At 36.9% G+C, this 22,500-nt stretch overlaps 17 non-coding genes across 17 annotated transcripts; all 17 read left to right on the top strand.

The window, feature by feature from the left end:
• Positions 1-4,279: 4,279 nt before the first annotated feature.
• Positions 4,280-4,398, top strand: LOC141303660 (5S ribosomal RNA). Its single transcript, XR_012343639.1, has one exon. It is a non-coding gene; the product is annotated as a 5S ribosomal RNA (ribosomal RNA).
• An 801-nt stretch (positions 4,399-5,199) lies between these two features.
• LOC141302792 (5S ribosomal RNA) lies at positions 5,200-5,318 on the top strand. Its single transcript, XR_012342778.1, has one exon. It is a non-coding gene; the product is annotated as a 5S ribosomal RNA (ribosomal RNA).
• Positions 5,319-5,402: 84 nt separating this feature from the next.
• LOC141302780 (5S ribosomal RNA) lies at positions 5,403-5,521 on the top strand. Its single transcript, XR_012342766.1, has one exon. It is a non-coding gene; the product is annotated as a 5S ribosomal RNA (ribosomal RNA).
• An 801-nt stretch (positions 5,522-6,322) lies between these two features.
• Positions 6,323-6,441, top strand: LOC141303154 (5S ribosomal RNA). The gene has a single exon (XR_012343138.1). It is a non-coding gene; the product is annotated as a 5S ribosomal RNA (ribosomal RNA).
• An 84-nt stretch (positions 6,442-6,525) lies between these two features.
• LOC141302768 (5S ribosomal RNA) lies at positions 6,526-6,644 on the top strand. Its single transcript, XR_012342754.1, has one exon. It is a non-coding gene; the product is annotated as a 5S ribosomal RNA (ribosomal RNA).
• An 801-nt stretch (positions 6,645-7,445) lies between these two features.
• On the top strand, positions 7,446-7,564 carry LOC141302756 (5S ribosomal RNA). The gene has a single exon (XR_012342742.1). It is a non-coding gene; the product is annotated as a 5S ribosomal RNA (ribosomal RNA).
• Positions 7,565-7,648: 84 nt separating this feature from the next.
• On the top strand, positions 7,649-7,767 carry LOC141303692 (5S ribosomal RNA). Its single transcript, XR_012343670.1, has one exon. It is a non-coding gene; the product is annotated as a 5S ribosomal RNA (ribosomal RNA).
• Positions 7,768-8,568: 801 nt separating this feature from the next.
• Positions 8,569-8,687, top strand: LOC141302744 (5S ribosomal RNA). The gene has a single exon (XR_012342730.1). It is a non-coding gene; the product is annotated as a 5S ribosomal RNA (ribosomal RNA).
• Positions 8,688-9,488: 801 nt separating this feature from the next.
• On the top strand, positions 9,489-9,607 carry LOC141303153 (5S ribosomal RNA). Its single transcript, XR_012343137.1, has one exon. It is a non-coding gene; the product is annotated as a 5S ribosomal RNA (ribosomal RNA).
• An 84-nt stretch (positions 9,608-9,691) lies between these two features.
• On the top strand, positions 9,692-9,810 carry LOC141302732 (5S ribosomal RNA). Its single transcript, XR_012342717.1, has one exon. It is a non-coding gene; the product is annotated as a 5S ribosomal RNA (ribosomal RNA).
• Positions 9,811-10,611: 801 nt separating this feature from the next.
• Positions 10,612-10,730, top strand: LOC141302719 (5S ribosomal RNA). The gene has a single exon (XR_012342705.1). It is a non-coding gene; the product is annotated as a 5S ribosomal RNA (ribosomal RNA).
• An 84-nt stretch (positions 10,731-10,814) lies between these two features.
• LOC141302706 (5S ribosomal RNA) lies at positions 10,815-10,933 on the top strand. Its single transcript, XR_012342692.1, has one exon. It is a non-coding gene; the product is annotated as a 5S ribosomal RNA (ribosomal RNA).
• Positions 10,934-11,734: 801 nt separating this feature from the next.
• On the top strand, positions 11,735-11,853 carry LOC141303079 (5S ribosomal RNA). The gene has a single exon (XR_012343063.1). It is a non-coding gene; the product is annotated as a 5S ribosomal RNA (ribosomal RNA).
• Positions 11,854-11,937: 84 nt separating this feature from the next.
• Positions 11,938-12,056, top strand: LOC141302694 (5S ribosomal RNA). The gene has a single exon (XR_012342680.1). It is a non-coding gene; the product is annotated as a 5S ribosomal RNA (ribosomal RNA).
• An 84-nt stretch (positions 12,057-12,140) lies between these two features.
• LOC141302681 (5S ribosomal RNA) lies at positions 12,141-12,259 on the top strand. The gene has a single exon (XR_012342668.1). It is a non-coding gene; the product is annotated as a 5S ribosomal RNA (ribosomal RNA).
• A 3,070-nt stretch (positions 12,260-15,329) lies between these two features.
• LOC141302669 (5S ribosomal RNA) lies at positions 15,330-15,448 on the top strand. Its single transcript, XR_012342656.1, has one exon. It is a non-coding gene; the product is annotated as a 5S ribosomal RNA (ribosomal RNA).
• Positions 15,449-16,249: 801 nt separating this feature from the next.
• LOC141302657 (5S ribosomal RNA) lies at positions 16,250-16,368 on the top strand. Its single transcript, XR_012342644.1, has one exon. It is a non-coding gene; the product is annotated as a 5S ribosomal RNA (ribosomal RNA).
• Positions 16,369-22,500: the final 6,132 nt, after the last annotated feature.

The following is a 22,500-nucleotide window of genomic DNA, read 5'->3' as shown; positions in this document are numbered from 1 at the left end:
AACAAGAAGACGGACATTAAAGGTAACACCAAATGTGGAAGTTGCAAGAAAAACAATTATGAAAAAGGGACGAGTAAAATGTTTGAACCGATATGAAGTACTGATGGGTTTGGAGGAGGACTGAGAAGATGGTTTTTAAATGTTTACCACTTTTTTTAATGGTTTTAAATTGTGTGACTTTTAATGCAAGAGGGCTGTTAGATTTTAAAAAATTTGAAAAAGTTAAAGAAAAATGCAAGAGAGAAGACATCATTGCACTACAGGAAACAAACTGGAGGGATGATTTAATGAATGATTTTAAAAAAAGATGGGATGGAGGTGTTTTATATAATAATGGAGATGGAAGGCTGGGGAGAGGAGTGGCATTTTTAATGAAGGAAGATATTTTTAAAGTAAGCACAATTATATTTAAGGACAACGTGGGGAAATGTATGGTAGTCAAAACAAAATATGAAGAAAGAGATTTGATTTTAGTAAATGTACATGCACCGGGGGAGGAGAAGGCAAAGAAAGAGTTCTTTAATGTTTTAAGAAATGTTCTTAAGAAACATAGAGATATAATAATGATGGGTGATTTTAACACAGTTTTTAGTAAACAAGACATGGCAGAAGGAATGGTTTTTAAAACTGACAGAGGGAGAAAAGAATTAAAAGCTTTAATGCAAGAAAATAATATGACAGATGTTTGGAGAGAAAGAAATGAAAAGAAAAAAGAATTTTCAAGAAGACAAATAGTGGGACATTTTTTATGCCAAACCAGAATAGACTTTATTTTATGTACGAGAAATGTGGAGAATTTTATTGAGAAGATTAAGTATGAAGAAACAAGTTTTAGCGATCACAAGTTTTTATTTTTTATGGTGGACGGGAGTAAAATGCAAAGGGGGCCGGGAGTATGGATTTTAAATACACAGGTTTTAAAGAATGAAGATTATGTTTCAAAGGTTAAGGAAATTATAGCAAAAGAAACGAAAAATGGAATGTATGAAGAGGATAAGAGAATATGGTGGGAGAATGTAAAATTTCTAATCAAAAAATTTTCAATGAAATATTGCAATTTAATACAGAAATGCAAGAGATACAAAGAAAAAGAAATACAAGAAATGTTAGGAATGGAATTGAACAGAGAAAATAAAGACATACAAAAGATCAGGGAAATGGAAGAAAAACTGAAAGAAATAGAAGAAAAAAAGTATGAGGGGGCGAGGCTAAGAAGCAAAGCCAAATATGTGGTGGAGGGAGAAAAATGTACCAAGTTTTTTTTTGACCTGGAGAAAAAGAGAGAGCAAGCCCAGATGATAAAAGAAATAAAAGGGGTGAAAGGGGAAATTGTGGAAGGGAATGAAAAGGTCTTAAAAGAAATACAAACTTTTTATGAAGATCTGTTTAGCTCAAGGGGTGTGGAAGAGGAAAAGACAAAGAAACTGTTGAATCAGATAAAAGCAAGAGTAAGTGATGAGGATAAAAAAGAATGTGACCAAGAAATTAGGGAAGAAGAGATTGAAAGAGCAATAAATCAACTGAATAAAAAGAAAAGTCCAGGTATAGATGGTTTGGGAACTGAATTTTATTTATGTTTTAAAGGAGTTTTAATAAAGGTTTTAAATGAGGTTTTTAAAGAAATTTTTGAAAAAGAAGGTATTAATGAAAGAACAAGCATGGGGTTAATGAAACTGATATATAAAAGGAAAGGAGAAAAAACTGATTTAAAAAACTACAGACCAATTACAATGTTGAACACGGATCTTAAGATTTTAGCAAAAGTTTTAGCGAATAGATTAAAGGAAGTATTGCCAAGCATAATTAAAACAAATCAAGCATACGGTGTAAAAGGAAGGGACATAGCAGATATAACGATGAGTATAAGAGATGAAATATGGTATATGAAAGAAAAAAATGAAGAGGGATATGTAATTAGTCTAGATTTTGAGAAAGCTTTCGATAGGGTGGAACACGGGTATTTATTTGAGGTTTTAAGGGTTTTTGGTTTTGGGGAAAATTTTATTAAATGGATTGAGATTTTATATAGGGGTGCTCTAACAAGAATAAAATGCAATGGGTTTTTAACAGAATGTTTTAAAATCACTCGATCAATTAGACAGGGTTGTCCACTTTCAGCATTATTATATTCACTTGTATCGGAACCATTAGGATTGCTTATTAGACAGAAAGAAGGAATAATAGGGATAGAAATAGAAGAAAATAAGACAGAGGGAAAAGTTTTTCAATATGCTGATGACACAACAATAATTGTAAAAGGGAAAGAGAGCGTGCAAGAAGTTATGAAGGTTGTAAATGAATACTGTAGAGGGTCTGGAAGTAAAATAAATGAAGACAAAACTGTATACATGAGATTTGGTAAAGCTGGGGATTTAATGGAATGTTTTAATTTCAAGGAAGTGGAAGAAATGAGGATTTTAGGAGTTTTAATGGGGAAGAATGAGAAGAAAGTAAGAGATGACATGTGGGAAGAAATAATAACAAATATAGAGAGAAGATTAAATTTTTGGAAATTAAGAACTTTAAATTTGAAGGGGAAGGTTTTAATATTGAATGTTTTAATGATTTCTAAGCTGTGGTATGTTTTATATGTATCTGAAATACCTTTATGGACGGAACAGAGGTTGAAGAAATCTTTTCTTGACTTTTTATGGGAGGGAAAGCCAGCAAGAATTGCATATAATACAATATTAGGGGCGGTAGAGAGGGGTGGCTTAGGACTGATGGATGTAGAACAGAGAAAAAATGCTTTAAGGGTGAAAATAGTGAAAAAATACCTGCAAGAGGATAACAAAAGTGAGTGGAAGAAAACAATGAAATACTTTTTAAACAAATGTGGTGATTTTAACATGGGGGATGGAATTTTATGGATGAAAACAAAAAATTGGATGACAGAAGGTTTACCAGAGTTTTACAGAGAAATTTTAAGTGCCTGGGGGAAGTTTTTAGCAAACATTGAGTACAATCCACACGGGAGAGAAAACATTTTAAATCAACCTCTGTTCTTAAATAACAACATTTTAAAACAAGAGAAAGAAATATTTTTTAAGAAATGGATGGGAGTGGGGATAACCAGGTTGAGAGATATTTTATATGAGTTCAAAGAGGGGTTTTTACCAACACAATACATTGAGGACACAATGGAAATGGCAAAAGAAGAATATACTGAAAAAGAAATAACAAACAATTATGAAACCATAAAAAATGCAATACCAAAAGACTGGATTAAAAGGATTGAGAGTATGGAAGAAGTGCAAACAGAGAAAATATATGTGAAATTGGGGGAGAAATTGTTTGATTTTAAAGAATGTACTGTAAAAATGTTTTATTGTGTTTTTAGAGATGGTGTTTTTAAAGAGCCGATTGTAAATAAGTACTGGGTGCAAAAATTCAGCGACTTAAAAGTAGATTTTATATGGAGAAACATGAGAGGAAGATGTGTGGAGACAAAATTGGAATGTTTGGAGTATTTTATAAGACATAAGGTGGTTTTTACTGAAATTATTTTAAAGAAAATAGGGATGGAACAAAACGCAATGTGTAAAGTTTGCCAGGAGAAAGAGGAGGGGATTTTACATATGTTTTTATATTGTAAAGAATTGGAGGCCTTTTTAAACAAATGTAAATGTGTAATTAGGGATTTGACTGTGGAATGGGATGAAAATGTAATTGGCTGGAACAGAGTGGTGATGTTGGGGTGGGAAAAGAAGTGTAATAACAAAAAGTTTATAAATCTGTGGATAATGTTGATGAAAAGTGCAATATGGGAAAGAAGAACTGTGGCTAAAAAAGAAAAAACTGTGTTGGATGTTTGGAAACTGTTTAAAAGGAAAACTGAAGTGTACATGGGAAGACTGTATCTGCATTTTAATTGTGAAAATAATTTAGATGCTTTTTATCATGTTTTTACTCCACACGTTTGTTCTGTCTTAAAAGATTTGATGTGGAAACTGCCAGAATTTGAAAGAGATTTCTGAAATTCCTGAATGTATATATAGAGAATGTGATATGAAAATGTTTTGTTTAAAGGAAAACTTTTAATCTTATTTGTATTTTAATGTTTGGAATTTCTTAATAAAAAAAAAAAAAAAAAAAAAAGAGCGCCCGATCTCGTCTGATCTCGGAAGCTAAGCAGCGTCGGGCCTGGTTAGTACTTGGATGGGAGACCGCCTGGGAATACCAGGTGCTGTAAGCTTTTGCCTTTTCTTCACTATTTATATAATATGCTGGCTTTTACGGAGGCTGATCTTTAAATAGCCCACTTTTTGGAGCAGCCCTCACTTATGGCCATACCGCGCTGAGAGCGCACGCTCTCGTCTGATCTCGGAAGCTAAGCAGCGTCGGGCCTGGTTAGTACTTGGATGGGAGACCGCCTGGGAATACCAGGTGCTGTAAGCTTTTGCCTTTTCTTCACTATTTATATAATATGCTGGCTTTTAGAAAGACGTGTTTTACCGCTCTATTTATTACAATCATTTAAATGTATTATAGAGTTTTAAGTGTTTTACATGTTTTTTAGGCCATTTTATTACTCTTAACATTTTAAGTGTATGTGTCTTTAATAAATGGATGGTTGGCCTGTCATGTGACTAGACACATGACAGGAAGCAGGAAGTACAACTGTATAAGAGAGCAGCATGACAAACAAAGGACAGTCACCAAACTGTTGGATTGAGGAGTTGCTAATTTTAGAGCTCACCTTTCCATTCACCACCTGCAAACTTTGGATTACACTTTCTGTGGATTGTATATACACTGGTGGACACTCACATTGGACTTATCAACACACTGGGGTTCTTGGACTGTTTTTAGGGTATGGACAAATGAACTGTATTCTTTTAACAGAGTTTACCTGTTTTTAGGGTATGGACAAATGAACTGTATTCTTTTAACAGAGTTTACCTAGTTTTATCGTGTTGTTTTAAAGTCTTTTATGTGAACCTTGTAAATACACCAAATCTATTTAAACCAATTTTCTTTTATGTCTCATTCTTTTAACCACTAGTCATCTCTCACAGTTAAATCTGACCCCATTTTAGTCTTGTAACTCGGCTGATAAGGTCGATTGTTACACTTTTATGGGAGACCGCCTGGGAATACCAGGTGCTGTAAGCTTTTGCCTTTTCTTCACTATTTATATAATATGCTGGCTTTTACGGAGGCTGATCTTTAAATAGCCCACTTTTTGGAGCAGCCCTCGCTTATGGCCATACCGCGCTGAGAGCGCCCGATCTCGTCTGATCTCGGAAGCTAAGCAGCGTCGGGCCTGGTTAGTACTTGGATGGGAGACCGCCTGGGAATACCAGGTGCTGTAAGCTTTTGCCTTTTCTTCACTATTTATATAATATGCTGGCTTTTACGGAGGCTGATCTTTAAATAGCCCATTTTTTGGAGCAGCCCTCGCTTATGGCCATACCGCGCTGAGAGCGCCCGATCTCGTCTGATCTCGGAAGCTAAGCAGCGTCGGGCCTGGTTAGTACTTGGATGGGAGACCGCCTGGGAATACCAGGTGCTGTAAGCTTTTGCCTTTTCTTCACTATTTATATAATATGCTGGCTTTTAGAAAGACGTGTTTTACCGCTCTATTTATTACAATCATTTAAATGTATTATAGAGTTTTAAGTGTTTTACATGTTTTTTAGGCCATTTTATTACTCTTAACATTTTAAGTGTATGTGTCTTTAATAAATGGATGGTTGGCCTGTCATGTGACTAGACACATGACAGGAAGCAGGAAGTACAACTGTATAAGAGAGCAGCATGACAAACAAAGGACAGTCACCAAACTGTTGGATTGAGGAGTTGCTAATTTTAGAGCTCACCTTTCCATTCACCACCTGCAAACTTTGGATTACACTTTCTGTGGATTGTATATACACTGGTGGACACTCACATTGGACTTATCAACACACTGGGGTTCTTGGACTGTTTTTAGGGTATGGACAAATGAACTGTATTCTTTTAACAGAGTTTACCTGTTTTTAGGGTATGGACAAATGAACTGTATTCTTTTAACAGAGTTTACCTAGTTTTATCGTGTTGTTTTAAAGTCTTTTATGTGAACCTTGTAAATACACCAAATCTATTTAAACCAATTTTCTTTTATGTCTCATTCTTTTAACCACTAGTCATCTCTCACAGTTAAATCTGACCCCATTTTAGTCTTGTAACTCGGCTGATAAGGCCGATTGTTACACTTTTATGGGAGACCGCCTGGGAATACCAGGTGCTGTAAGCTTTTGCCTTTTCTTCACTATTTATATAATATGCTGGCTTTTACAGAGGCTGATCTTTAAATAGCCCACTTTTTGGAGCAGCCCTCGCTTATGGCCATACCGCGCTGAGAGCGCCCGATCTCGTCTGATCTCGGAAGCTAAGCAGCATCGGGCCTGGTTAGTACTTGGATGGGAGACCGCCTGGGAATACCAGGTGCTGTAAGCTTTTGCCTTTTCTTCACTATTTATATAATATGCTGGCTTTTACGGAGGCTGATCTTTAAATAGCCCACTTTTTGGAGCAGCCCTCGCTTATGGCCATACCGCGCTGAGAGCGCCCGATCTCGTCTGATCTCGGAAGCTAAGCAGCGTCGGGCCTGGTTAGTACTTGGATGGGAGACCGCCTGGGAATACCAGGTGCTGTAAGCTTTTGCCTTTTCTTCACTATTTATATAATATGCTGGCTTTTAGAAAGACGTGTTTTACCGCTCTATTTATTACAATCATTTAAATGTATTATAGAGTTTTAAGTGTTTTACATGTTTTTTAGGCCATTTTATTACTCTTAACATTTTAAGTGTATGTGTCTTTAATAAATGGATGGTTGGCCTGTCATGTGACTAGACACATGACAGGAAGCAGGAAGTACAACTGTATAAGAGAGCAGCATGACAAACAAAGGACAGTCACCAAACTGTTGGATTGAGGAGTTGCTAATTTTAGAGCTCACCTTTCCATTCACCACCTGCAAACTTTGGATTACACTTTCTGTGGATTGTATATACACTGGTGGACACTCACATTGGACTTATCAACACACTGGGGTTCTTGGACTGTTTTTAGGGTATGGACAAATGAACTGTATTCTTTTAACAGAGTTTACCTGTTTTTAGGGTATGGACAAATGAACTGTATTCTTTTAACAGAGTTTACCTAGTTTTATCGTGTTGTTTTAAAGTCTTTTATGTGAACCTTGTAAATACACCAAATCTATTTAAACCAATTTTCTTTTATGTCTCATTCTTTTAACCACTAGTCATCTCTCACAGTTAAATCTGACCCCATTTTAGTCTTGTAACTCGGCTGATAAGGCCGATTGTTACACTTTTATGGGAGACCGCCTGGGAATACCAGGTGCTGTAAGCTTTTGCCTTTTCTTCACTATTTATATAATATGCTGGCTTTTACGGAGGCTGATCTTTAAATAGCCCACTTTTTGGAGCAGCCCTCGCTTATGGCCATACCGCGCTGAGAGCGCCCGATCTCGTCTGATCTCGGAAGCTAAGCAGCGTCGGGCCTGGTTAGTACTTGGATGGGAGACCGCCTGGGAATACCAGGTGCTGTAAGCTTTTGCCTTTTCTTCACTATTTATATAATATGCTGGCTTTTACGGAGGCTGATCTTTAAATAGCCCACTTTTTGGAGCAGCCCTCACTTATGGCCATACCGCGCTGAGAGCGCACGCTCTCGTCTGATCTCGGAAGCTAAGCAGCGTCGGGCCTGGTTAGTACTTGGATGGGAGACCGCCTGGGAATACCAGGTGCTGCAAGCTTTTGCCTTTTCTTCACTATTTATATAATATGCTGGCTTTTAGAAAGACGTGTTTTACCGCTCTATTTATTACAATCATTTAAATGTATTATAGAGTTTTAAGTGTTTTACATGTTTTTTAGGCCATTTTATTACTCTTAACATTTTAAGTGTATGTGTCTTTAATAAATGGATGGTTGGCCTGTCATGTGACTAGACACATGACAGGAAGCAGGAAGTACAACTGTATAAGAGAGCAGCATGACAAACAAAGGACAGTCACCAAACTGTTGGATTGAGGAGTTGCTAATTTTAGAGCTCACCTTTCCATTCACCACCTGCAAACTTTGGATTACACTTTCTGTGGATTGTATATACACTGGTGGACACTCACATTGGACTTATCAACACACTGGGGTTCTTGGACTGTTTTTAGGGTATGGACAAATGAACTGTATTCTTTTAACAGAGTTTACCTGTTTTTAGGGTATGGACAAATGAACTGTATTCTTTTAACAGAGTTTACCTAGTTTTATCGTGTTGTTTTAAAGTCTTTTATGTGAACCTTGTAAATACACCAAATCTATTTAAACCAATTTTCTTTTATGTCTCATTCTTTTAACCACTAGTCATCTCTCACAGTTAAATCTGACCCCATTTTAGTCTTGTAACTCGGCTGATAAGGTCGATTGTTACACTTTTATGGGAGACCGCCTGGGAATACCAGGTGCTGTAAGCTTTTGCCTTTTCTTCACTATTTATATAATATGCTGGCTTTTACGGAGGCTGATCTTTAAATAGCCCATTTTTTGGAGCAGCCCTCGCTTATGGCCATACCGCGCTGAGAGCGCCCGATCTCGTCTGATCTCGGAAGCTAAGCAGCGTCGGGCCTGGTTAGTACTTGGATGGGAGACCGCCTGGGAATACCAGGTGCTGTAAGCTTTTGCCTTTTCTTCACTATTTATATAATATGCTGGCTTTTAGAAAGACGTGTTTTACCGCTCTATTTATTACAATCATTTAAATGTATTATAGAGTTTTAAGTGTTTTACATGTTTTTTAGGCCATTTTATTACTCTTAACATTTTAAGTGTATGTGTCTTTAATAAATGGATGGTTGGCCTGTCATGTGACTAGACACATGACAGGAAGCAGGAAGTACAACTGTATAAGAGAGCAGCATGACAAACAAAGGACAGTCACCAAACTGTTGGATTGAGGAGTTGCTAATTTTAGAGCTCACCTTTCCATTCACCACCTGCAAACTTTGGATTACACTTTCTGTGGATTGTATATACACTGGTGGACACTCACATTGGACTTATCAACACACTGGGGTTCTTGGACTGTTTTTAGGGTATGGACAAATGAACTGTATTCTTTTAACAGAGTTTACCTGTTTTTAGGGTATGGACAAATGAACTGTATTCTTTTAACAGAGTTTACCTAGTTTTATCGTGTTGTTTTAAAGTCTTTTATGTGAACCTTGTAAATACACCAAATCTATTTAAACCAATTTTCTTTTATGTCTCATTCTTTTAACCACTAGTCATCTCTCACAGTTAAATCTGACCCCATTTTAGTCTTGTAACTCGGCTGATAAGGCCGATTGTTACACTTTTATGGGAGACCGCCTGGGAATACCAGGTGCTGTAAGCTTTTGCCTTTTCTTCACTATTTATATAATATGCTGGCTTTTACAGAGGCTGATCTTTAAATAGCCCACTTTTTGGAGCAGCCCTCGCTTATGGCCATACCGCGCTGAGAGCGCCCGATCTCGTCTGATCTCGGAAGCTAAGCAGCATCGGGCCTGGTTAGTACTTGGATGGGAGACCGCCTGGGAATACCAGGTGCTGTAAGCTTTTGCCTTTTCTTCACTATTTATATAATATGCTGGCTTTTACGGAGGCTGATCTTTAAATAGCCCACTTTTTGGAGCAGCCCTCGCTTATGGCCATACCGCGCTGAGAGCGCCCGATCTCGTCTGATCTCGGAAGCTAAGCAGCGTCGGGCCTGGTTAGTACTTGGATGGGAGACCGCCTGGGAATACCAGGTGCTGTAAGCTTTTGCCTTTTCTTCACTATTTATATAATATGCTGGCTTTTAGAAAGACGTGTTTTACCGCTCTATTTATTACAATCATTTACATGTATTATAGAGTTTTAAGTGTTTTACATGTTTTTTAGGCCATTTTATTACTCTTAACATTTTAAGTGTATGTGTCTTTAATAAATGGATGGTTGGCCTGTCATGTGACTAGACACATGACAGGAAGCAGGAAGTACAACTGTATAAGAGAGCAGCATGACAAACAAAGGACAGTCACCAAACTGTTGGATTGAGGAGTTGCTAATTTTAGAGCTCACCTTTCCATTCACCACCTGCAAACTTTGGATTACACTTTCTGTGGATTGTATATACACTGGTGGACACTCACATTGGACTTATCAACACACTGGGGTTCTTGGACTGTTTTTAGGGTATGGACAAATGAACTGTATTCTTTTAACAGAGTTTACCTGTTTTTAGGGTATGGACAAATGAACTGTATTCTTTTAACAGAGTTTACCTAGTTTTATCGTGTTGTTTTAAAGTCTTTTATGTGAACCTTGTAAATACACCAAATCTATTTAAACCAATTTTCTTTTATGTCTCATTCTTTTAACCACTAGTCATCTCTCACAGTTAAATCTGACCCCATTTTAGTCTTGTAACTCGGCTGATAAGGCCGATTGTTACACTTTTATGGGAGACCGCCTGGGAATACCAGGTGCTGTAAGCTTTTGCCTTTTCTTCACTATTTATATAATATGCTGGCTTTTACGGAGGCTGATCTTTAAATAGCCCACTTTTTGGAGCAGCCCTCGCTTATGGCCATACCGCGCTGAGAGCGCCCGATCTCGTCTGATCTCGGAAGCTAAGCAGCGTCGGGCCTGGTTAGTACTTGGATGGGAGACCGCCTGGGAATACCAGGTGCTGTAAGCTTTTGCCTTTTCTTCACTATTTATATAATATGCTGGCTTTTACGGAGGCTGATCTTTAAATAGCCCACTTTTTGGAGCAGCCCTCGCTTATGGCCATACCGCGCTGAGAGCGCCCGATCTCGTCTGATCTCGGAAGCTAAGCAGCGTCGGGCCTGGTTAGTACTTGGATGGGAGACCGCCTGGGAATACCAGGTGCTGTAAGCTTTTGCCTTTTCTTCACTATTTATATAATATGCTGGCTTTTAGAAAGACGTGTTTTACCGCTCTATTTATTACAATCATTTACATGTATTATAGAGTTTTAAGTGTTTTACATGTTTTTTAGGCCATTTTATTACTCTTAACATTTTAAGTGTATGTGTCTTTAATAAATGGATGGTTGGCCTGTCATGTGACTAGACACATGACAGGAAGCAGGAAGTACAACTGTATAAGAGAGCAGCATGACAAACAAAGGACAGTCACCAAACTGTTGGATTGAGGAGTTGCTAATTTTAGAGCTCACCTTTCCATTCACCACCTGCAAACTTTGGATTACACTTTCTGTGGATTGTATATACACTGGTGGACACTCACATTGGACTTATCAACACACTGGGGTTCTTGGACTGTTTTTAGGGTATGGACAAATGAACTGTATTCTTTTAACAGAGTTTACCTGTTTTTAGGGTATGGACAAATGAACTGTATTCTTTTAACAGAGTTTACCTAGTTTTATCGTGTTGTTTTAAAGTCTTTTATGTGAACCTTGTAAATACACCAAATCTATTTAAACCAATTTTCTTTTATGTCTCATTCTTTTAACCACTAGTCATCTCTCACAGTTAAATCTGACCCCATTTTAGTCTTGTAACTCGGCTGATAAGGCCGATTGTTACACTTTTATGGGAGACCGCCTGGGAATACCAGGTGCTGTAAGCTTTTGCCTTTTCTTCACTATTTATATAATATGCTGGCTTTTACGGAGGCTGATCTTTAAATAGCCCACTTTTTGGAGCAGCCCTCACTTATGGCCATACCGCGCTGAGAGCGCCCGATCTCGTCTGATCTCGGAAGCTAAGCAGCGTCGGGCCTGGTTAGTACTTGGATGGGAGACCGCCTGGGAATTCCAGGTGCTGTAAGCTTTTGCCTTTTCTTCACTATTTATATAATATGCTGGCTTTTACGGAGGCTGATCTTTAAATAGCCCACTTTTTGGAGCAGCCCTCGCTTATGGCCATACCGCGCTGAGAGCGCCCGATCTCGTCTGATCTCGGAAGCTAAGCAGCGTCGGGCCTGGTTAGTACTTGGATGGGAGACCGCCTGGGAATACCAGGTGCTGTAAGCTTTTGCCTTTTCTTCACTATTTATATAATATGCTGGCTTTTACGGAGGCTGATCTTTAAATAGCCCACTTTTTGGAGCAGCCCTCGCTTATGGCCATACCGCGCTGAGAGCGCCCGATCTCGTCTGATCTCGGAAGCTAAGCAGCGTCGGGCCTGGTTAGTACTTGGATGGGAGACCGCCTGGGAATACCAGGTGCTGTAAGCTTTTGCCTTTTCTTCACTATTTATATAATATGCTGGCTTTTAGAAAGACGTGTTTTACCGCTCTATTTATTACAATCATTTAAATGTATTATAGAGTTTTAAGTGTTTTACATGTTTTTTTAGGCCATTTTATTACTCTTAACATTTTAAGTGTATGTGTCTTTAATAAATGGATGGTTGGCCTGTCATGTGACTAGACACATGACAGGAAGCAGGAAGTACAACTGTATAAGAGAGCAGCATGACAAACAAAGGACAGTCACCAAACTGTTGGATTGAGGAGTTGCTAATTTTAGAGCTCACCTTTCCATTCACCACCTGCAAACTTTGGATTACACTTTCTGTGGATTGTATATACACTGGTGGACACTCACATTGGACTTATCAACACACTGGGGTTCTTGGACTGTTTTTAGGGTATGGACAAATGAACTGTATTCTTTTAACAGAGTTTACCTGTTTTTAGGGTATGGACAAATGAACTGTATTCTTTTAACAGAGTTTACCTAGTTTTATCGTGTTGTTTTAAAGTCTTTTATGTGAACCTTGTAAATACACCAAATCTATTTAAACCAATTTTCTTTTATGTCTCATTCTTTTAACCACTAGTCATCTCTCACAGTTAACCCTCTGGGGTCTGAGGGTGTTTTGGGGCCCTGAAAAAGTTTTGACATGCCTTGACATTTGTGCTTTTTTCAGTATGTTAAAAACATATTAATATCCTAAATCTAAATACATTGTAATTAGCACAAATTGGACTACAAAAATATGTAAGCAGCATGAATGTACATTTTTAAGTTTTTGAGAAAACAACGTTTATGCGTGCATAGTGAAAAACTAAATTTTTGGAGTCACTGAAATAAGGCCATCTAACACATACAGAATATTTGTTCTCGGGACTTTCGAGAATTGGATGTGGTAGGCTTGGTTTTTTTCTACCAAACGATGTGAAAATCATCTAGTTCACTTGTTTTCACAAAACAGTATATAGATTTACATTTTTGAAGACACTTTTTGTTTCGAATGGCTGTATGCGAGAAGGCGTGAATCATCATGAATAATGCTGTGATTTACACCTGAGAAGACAAAGACCTGCATAATGAGCCGCATAATGAGCCATTCAGTCGGATGTTGACTAAGAGGAAACAACAGAAAGAATAAAGGAAAAATGAAAGGACAAAATAAATATTTTGTTTGAAGCGTATTTTGAATATATTTAACTATCACGTAAAATAACTTGAGATTCACTTGTGAGTGCAGTTAAACTTTTTATTAGGAACAAAAGTAATAAACAACACAGAAGTCAAGATGTCGTGGGTGCAATATCCAAATCACTCGCAGGAAACTTGAACACAGGAAAACGGGGAACAGCAGAAACTGCAAAGAAAACAAGTAGATGTGAGCAACACAGTGATCTGACAAAGACAGAGCTAACATGGAGAAAATACATACACTACCAGCCAAACTTTTTTATTATTAAAAGTTTTTTTTTTTAAGTGAGCAGTTTTTTTTACATAGTAAACCTATTTCACAAAATTAGATAATTATTTTTCTTTAAAAAAGTACCTTTGACTGGTAAGTGTATAGGTGTATAACAGTTAGGTGCAAATAAAAACAGTGCAAGATAAATACAGGTGTGAGGTTTGTAATGAAGTGATACAGGAGAAACCATACATCTTCTACCTTTCATACAGATTACTTAAAAAGAGAATATTAGTTTTTTATTTGAATTGGTTTATGTAAACGTAAACATTTCAAGCTTTCTACAAGTATATGCATTATGTTTGTGAGGCACGTAATCACTGAGATTTAGGTTGTTTCATTTATGTGTCAGTGAAAAGATATAACAGAGACAGTGAAGGCAGAGCGCGTGCCCTGTCTGTTTTCTTATTTTCATAAAAGCACAGTGTATACAAATAAAAATATACACTCTACAGTTTCGAATGATGTATTGGTTGTATTTGTACGATCAAAACTGACGGAGAATTTTACATTCTTTTCGGCGTTATTACAAAAGCGTGCCTCAAAACGCGCCGGCGCGTTTTTCGACCAAAGGGGGTCGAAACATCCTGATACATGAGACATTTAGATGCAGTGAAATGAAACATACTTTATAATGTTTCACTTGCTGTAGTCAGGAAATACAGTTGGCAAAAAGTCTTAACTGGTAAAATGTGTGCACATTCTGTCACAGTAACAACTAACAAGCAGGCTAATAAAAGAAAAAAACTTACTTGTGTAAATATTTCCTCTGCTGGTTCACGCTGTGTCTCATATAATGTTCATCTTCTGAAGTAAGTTTTATTCCTGACAGCCCATCTTCTTCCAGAAAGGACTAACTTGAAAGAAAAGAAACTGCTTTCTCCTTTGTTTACCGTGATGTGGGCGTCTACTTTTGGCGCGGCGCCCTCACGTGGACGATTTGAATTTGAAAAGAGAATCGCTCTTGGGCGTGATCTAATTAAAACTAATGAAGCAGACAAGAGAGACTGGACATCGTGTTGGTTTCATACGGATTACTTTATCACAGAATATTTGATTTCGATATTACATTACTTCATTTGAAAGTATAGATATCAAACTTCCTCTAGATATATTGCTCATGTCTCTGTGTTGTGTATTGGCTGAGTTATAATCTATTTTAATGACGCGTTTCTGAATGAAGATCACGGAGATCAACGCGGCAGACAGCACACCCTTTTTGTTTTCTTTATTTTGTGAAATCACAATATTTTTTTGGTTTTGTGAGTATATACAAATAAAAGTAGACCCTTTACAGATTCGATTGATGTACTGATTTTATCTGTACAATCAGAAATGACCGAGTAATTGAAGTTCCTTTTGGGAAACTGCCACAAAACGCGTATACGCGTGTTTGGACCCCAGGGGGTTAAATCTGACCCCATTTTAGTCTTGTAACTCGGCTGATAAGGCCGATTGTTACACTTTTATGGGAGACCGCCTGGGAATACCAGGTGCTGTAAGCTTTTGCCTTTTCTTCACTATTTATATAATATGCTGGCTTTTACGGAGGCTGATCTTTAAATAGCCCACTTTTTGGAGCAGCCCTCGCTTATGGCCATACCGCGCTGAGAGCGCCCGATCTCGTCTGATCTCGGAAGCTAAGCAGCGTCGGGCCTGGTTAGTACTTGGATGGGAGACCGCCTGGGAATACCAGGTGCTGTAAGCTTTTGCCTTTTCTTCACTATTTATATAATATGCTGGCTTTTAGAAAGACGTGTTTTACCGCTCTATTTATTACAATCATTTACATGTATTATAGAGTTTTAAGTGTTTTACATGTTTTTTAGGCCATTTTATTACTCTTAACATTTTAAGTGTATGTGTCTTTAATAAATGGATGGTTGGCCTGTCATGTGACTAGACACATGACAGGAAGCAGGAAGTACAACTGTATAAGAGAGCAGCATGACAAACAAAGGACAGTCACCAAACTGTTGGATTGAGGAGTTGCTAATTTTAGAGCTCACCTTTCCATTCACCACCTGCAAACTTTGGATTACACTTTCTGTGGATTGTATATACACTGGTGGACACTCACATTGGACTTATCAACACACTGGGGTTCTTGGACTGTTTTTAGGGTATGGACAAATGAACTGTATTCTTTTAACAGAGTTTACCTGTTTTTAGGGTATGGACAAATGAACTGTATTCTTTTAACAGAGTTTACCTAGTTTTATCGTGTTGTTTTAAAGTCTTTTATGTGAACCTTGTAAATACACCAAATCTATTTAAACCAATTTTCTTTTATGTCTCATTCTTTTAAACACTAGTCATCTCTCACAGTTAAATCTGACCCCATTTTAGTCTTGTAACTCGGCTGATAAGGCCGATTGTTACACTTTTATGGGAGACCGCCTGGGAATACCAGGTGCTGTAAGCTTTTGCCTTTTCTTCACTATTTATATAATATGCTGGCTTTTACGGAGGCTGATCTTTAAATAGCCCACTTTTTGGAGCAGCCCTCGCTTATGGCCATACCGCGCTGAGAGCGCCCGATCTCGTCTGATCTCGGAAGCTAAGCAGCGTCGGGCCTGGTTAGTACTTGGATGGGAGACCGCCTGGGAATACCAGGTGCTGTAAGCTTTTGCCTTTTCTTCACTATTTATATAATATGCTGGCTTTTAGAAAGACGTGTTTTACCGCTCTATTTATTACAATCATTTACATGTATTATAGAGTTTTAAGTGTTTTACATGTTTTTTAGGCCATTTTATTACTCTTAACATTTTAAGTGTATGTGTCTTTAATAAATGGATGGTTGGCCTGTCATGTGACTAGACACATGACAGGAAGCAGGAAGTACAACTGTATAAGAGAGCAGCATGACAAACAAAGGACAGTCACCAAACTGTTGGATTGAGGAGTTGCTAATTTTAGAGCTCACCTTTCCATTCACCACCTGCAAACTTTGAATTACACTTTCTGTGGATTGTATATACACTGGTGGACACTCACATTGGACTTATCAACACACTGGGGTTCCTGGACTGTTTTTAGGGTATGGACAAATGAACTGTATTCTTTTAACAGAGTTTACCTGTTTTTAGGGTATGGACAAATGAACTGTATTCTTTTAACAGAGTTTACCTAGTTTTATCGTGTTGTTTTAAAGTCTTTTATGTGAACCTTGTACATACACCAAATCTATTTAAACCAATTTTCTTTTATGTCTCATTCTTTTAACCACTAGTCATCTCTCACAGTTAAATCTGACCCCATTTTAGTCTTGTAACTCGGCTGATAAGGCCGATTGTTACACTTTTATGGGAGACCGCCTGGGAATACCAGGTGCTGTAAGCTTTTGCCTTTTCTTCACTATTTATATAATATGCTGGCTTTTACGGAGGCTGATCTTTAAATAGCCCACTTTTTGGAGCAGCCCTTGCTTATGGCCACACCACCCTGAGAGCGCCCTAGAGCAAACCAGGAAGTGTGTGACTGCAGTTTGGAAAGAGAGATACTCTTACCTTCTCGATTTATTTGGTTAGTGTGAGTGAAAATAAGTTTTGGTTTGTGTTAGTAAGTTTTTTTGTTTTAAACCACTAACCAGCAGCCGTGTGCTGTCTGGGAAGTGGTTTGTGTTTGTTGTTTTTTCGCAAGTATGAGTGATTCGGACGGACTACACGGCAGCAACAAGGAAATGGCGGCAGAGATAGAGATGGCAAAAGAACAAAGGACTGAATTAGGACAACGAGAAAGGATCATAAGCAGCACAAAGAGGCTATACAGGAAAGAGGCAACAATAACTATTGATGTGAGTGAAACAAGAGATGGCAATGCAGAGAGTATCATTAAAGCAATAACGAAGAAAATCGGTGTGAAGGGAATTTTGGCGGTGCGCCCGAAACAACAGAAACAATATGAGGTAACAATGGAATCTGAGGAATGTTGTGATGAACTGTTAAATGGACTGGATATCAATGGACACATTTGTGAAGTGAGGAAGTTGGAAGACAGGGAGTATGTGGTGTCATTTATGCATATACCCGTCTATCTGAGTGACGACGACATCATAACGAAACTGGAGGGGTGGGGAGTTATCCCTGTCTCAAGTATGAAGAGGAGATGTTATCCAGGTACGGATATTGAAGATGGAACAAGGTTCATCAAAGCTAAATTCCCAAGAGAGGTGGCGTCGCTCCCATACAGTACGCGGTTTGAGACAGCAGAAGGAACTCAGCATTTTCGGGTGATACACAATAAGCAGGTTAAAACCTGCCGGTTGTGTATGAGCCCGGAGCATTTCCTGAAGGATTGTCCAGACTTTAAGTGTTGCAAATGTGAGGAGCATGGTCATTTTGCACGGGAATGCAATGCAGTGAAGTGTCCAGACTGTTTTAAAACGCTAAACAAATGTGAATGCTGGATGCAGAACAACGAGGAAGAGGAGGAGCAACAAATGAACGGGCAGATGCATAACAACACTACAGAAACCCAAGAAACAAACGAAGAGGAAGAGCAGTACGAGATAACTGGAAGAGAGGGACATGGGACTAGTAAAGAACAAGAAAAAGAAGAGCAACAGGAAGTAGAAGATCAGGAGGAAAGAATGGAGGAAGAGAAATCAGCGGAAGAAACACTATCAAGGGGAGGAGAACTGATTGTAGTAGAACTGACAGGAGAGGAAGGAATAAAGAACCAAAAGGACAGAGGACTGGGAATAATGCCACGGAGAAAACAACTGAAGGTAATACCTAATTTGGAAATGGCAAAAAGGAAAAGACTTAAGTATTCAGAGAATAAAATTGAGGTGTTGAGTGGGGAAGATGGAGAAGATAATCAAGAATGACTGTTTTTAATTATTTATTTTTGTACAGTATGGTTTTAAATTTTGTATGCTGGAATGCAAGAGGATTAATGAATATGAACAAACTGAAAAATACTCTAGAACTATGCAAGAAAGAAGACATTATTGTATTTCAGGAAACGAACTGGAAAAAGGAGGTAATTGACAATGTCAAAAAGATGTGGAATGGTGAAATGTTTTATAGTAATGGAGATGTAAAGTTAGGAAGTGGAGTGGCGATTTTAATAAGAAATGATATTGACTGCAAAGTGAAAGAAATATATAATGATGGAAAAGGAAAATGTAATGCTGTTGAAATAAGTCACGGGGAAAAAGAGTTTATTTTAATGAATGTTCATGCGCCAACAGAAGAGAAAGAAAAAAGGGAGTTTTTTGAAAACATTAGAGGAATAATAGATAAATGGAAGTCAGTAATAATTGTAGGAGATTTTAACACTGTGTTTAGTAAAAGAGATATAGCGGAGGGAATGGTTTTTAGAACAGACATGGGAAGAAAAGAGCTGGTATCTTTAATGGAAGAAAGAAACATGACTGATGTGTGGAGGGAGAGACATGAAAACAAAAAAGAATTTACTAGAAGGAGCTTGGTTGGTAACTTTTTGAATCAAACGAGAATTGATTTTATTTTAAGTACAAGGGATATAGATTATTTTATTGATGATATTGTTTATAGTGACACTAGTTTTAGTGATCACAAGATGATAAGGTGGAAAATAGATTTTAACAAGGAGGATAAAGGACCAGGGGTGTGGATTTTAAATTCTGGAATTTTAAAAGATGAGAATTACAAATTGGGAATATATGATTTAATGGAACAGGAAAAGAAGGATGGCATGTATGGGGAAGACAAACGAATATGGTGGGAAAATGTAAAATATGAAATAAAGAAGTATTCAATTGAATTTAGTAAAGGTATGAGAAAAGCCAAAAATGCTAAAGAACAGGGAATTAGAGAAAGTTTAAGAAAAGAAACAAAGGAAAAGGTAATGGATATTCAAAAAATAGTAGAGTTAGAAGAGAAGCTTAAGAAAATGGAAGAGGAAAAATGTCAAGGGGCAAGACTAAGGAGCAAAGCTAGATACACAATAGAAGGGGAAAAATGTACTAAATTTTTTTTTGACCTAGAAAGAAGAAGGGGAAGGGCAGATACAATAAAAGAACTAAAAAACAAAGATGAAGAGTCCATAATAGGAACAGAATTACTCTTAAATGAAGTAAGGATTTTTTATGAAGACTTGTTTAGAGAGGAAGGTATAGAAGAGGAAAACAAAAATTACTTACTGCAACATATCAAAGCGAGAGTAGAAGAAGAAGACAAAAAAGACTGTGACGAGGAAATAAAGGAAGAAGAGATAATACAAGCGATAGAAAGTCTAAAAAGTAACAAAAGTCCGGGAATAGATGGAATAGTGAATGAATTTTATAAGATTTTTAAGAAGGAAATAAGTAAGATCTTAAAAGAAGTGTATGATGAAATATTTAAGAAAAAAGAGCTGGATCAAAGAATGAGTATGGGACTAATGAAGTTGATTTATAAAAGAAAAGGTGATAATAAGAGTTTGAAGAATTATAGGCCGATTACAATGTTGAATGCAGATTTGAAGATTTTAGCTAAAATTTTATCAAGTAGATTGAAGAATGTCTTACCAAAAATAATTGAGACAAACCAGGCCTACGGGGTGACAGGGAGGGATATAGCGGATACAACAAGTGGTATACGAGACATAATGAGTATTTTAAAGGAAAATAATAGGAAAGGATATATAATTAGCCTAGACTTCGAGAAGGCTTTCGATAGAGTGGAGCATGAGTTTTTATTTTCGATTTTAGATCATTTTGGTTTTGGGGAGAATTTTAAAGAGTGGTTAAGGATTTTATATAGAAATATAATGACAAGAGTAAAATGTAACGGCTTTTTAACCAATCCTTTTAATGTCACAAGATCCATTAGACAAGGATGTCCATTATCAGCACAGCTATATACGCTGATAGCAGAACCACTAGGGATGTTAATTCAAAAAGATAAAGAAATAAAAGGGATAAAAATTGAGGAGGGACTAGAAGAAACAAAAGTATTTCAATATGCAGATGACACTACACTAATTGTGGAAGATTATAAAAGTGTTGAAAATGTAATGGAAAGGGTGACAAGGTTTTGTAAAGGTACAGGAGCAAAAGTAAATGCGGAAAAAACTGTTTATATGAGATTTGGAGAAGTGTCTGATTTAAAAGAGGTTCTGGGTTTTAAAGAAGTACAAGAAATGAAGATTTTAGGAGTAACGCTAGGTAAAGATGAGAAGAGTGCAACAGACAGAATGTGGGAAGAGGTTATAGGTGCAATGAAAAACAGATTGAATTTTTGGCAAAAAAGAATTTTGAATTTGAAAGGGAAGGTTTTAATAGCGAACGTTTTAATGTTAACCAAAATGTGGTACATTTTATCAGTGGTTTCAATGCCAAAATGGGTGGAAAAAAGAGTAAAAGAATATATTATGGATTTTATATGGGAGAAAAAACCCCCAAGAATAGCATACCACACACTCATTGGAAGGCCAGAAGAGGGAGGGTTGGGACTTGTTGATATAGAATTAAAAAAGAAAAGTATGAGAGTGAAGGTGGTTAAAAAATATTTGGACATGGATAAAAAGGGAGATTGGAAAATTACAATGAAACATTTTTTAGCAAAATGTGGGAATGTATTTTTAAATGATAACATTTTATGGATGAAACTCAAAAATTGGATGATGGAGGGGATACCAAATTTTTATAAAGAGGTTTTAGTTGCTTGGGGTTTTTTTCTCAAGGAGATTGATTTTAAGCCATTTGGGAGAAAAACGGTCCTCAATCAACCTATTTTCTTGAACAGTAGCATTGTTTTTAATGGACAAGTTTTATTTTTTAAGAAATGGTGGGAAGTAGGGATAAGGCAAGTCAAAGATGTGTTGTATGAATTTAAAGATGGATTTTTGCCGTTACAAGTGATCATAGATGCTATGGAAGAAGAAAAAGAAGAATATAGTGTGGCTAGTCTGGAAAAACAATATGATGAAGTTAAAAGTGCAGTACCAAAAGAGTGGTTGGAAGAAATTAAAAAAAGAGAAGAAACAGAAAGCAAAGTTGATGTGTATATGAAAATGGAAGACAAAATGGTGGATTTGAGATTGTGTAATGTAAGGATGTTTTATCAATGTCTTAAAAAATATATTTTTAAGAAACCCAATGCAAATCAAATGTGGTTGAGACATTTTAATGGAATTGAAGAGAATGATATTTGGAAGAATATAAGAAGTGGGATTGGAAGTACAGATTTGGAGTGTCTAGACTATTTTATCAGACATAATGTGATTTTTTCGGAAATGAGGCTTTGTATAATGGGGAAGGAAAGTGATGCCATTTGTAAAATATGTAAAAAACAGGATGAAGGTATTCTACATTTGTTTTTATTTTGTGAAAAATTGGAAACATTTTTTCAAATGTTAAAGAAAATGATTAAGAGTTTAAGGGATGGGAAAGAAGAGAGTGACTGGAATCAAACTTTAATTTTGGGAGTGAAGGAAAAATGCAAGAATAAAAAAGTGATAGAGTTGTTATTGGTTTTGGCGAAAAGTGCTATATGGAAAAGGAGGAATTTAGGAAAGAGTAAAGGGTGTGTATTAGATCTGTGGAGATTATTTAAATGTAAGGTTGAGGAGTACATTTTAACACTGTGGAATTATTTTAAAATGGAAAAAAAAGAGATGCTGTTTTACAAAATATTTTCAAAACAAGTGGAGGAAGTGTTAAAAGGAAATGGGATTGAAATGCCAGAAAATTGATGTTTTGATTTTGATGTATTTTGTGGATGATGAATTGTATATGCTCAAATGTAATTTAATTGTCATTTTTATTTCATTCATGTAATGAATTTT

This window comes from Garra rufa, unplaced genomic scaffold (assembly GCF_049309525.1).
Source record: "Garra rufa unplaced genomic scaffold, GarRuf1.0 hap1_unplaced_001, whole genome shotgun sequence".
Lineage (NCBI taxonomy): Eukaryota > Metazoa > Chordata > Actinopteri > Cypriniformes > Cyprinidae > Garra > Garra rufa.
This window is presented reverse-complemented; position numbering and strand designations above follow the sequence as displayed.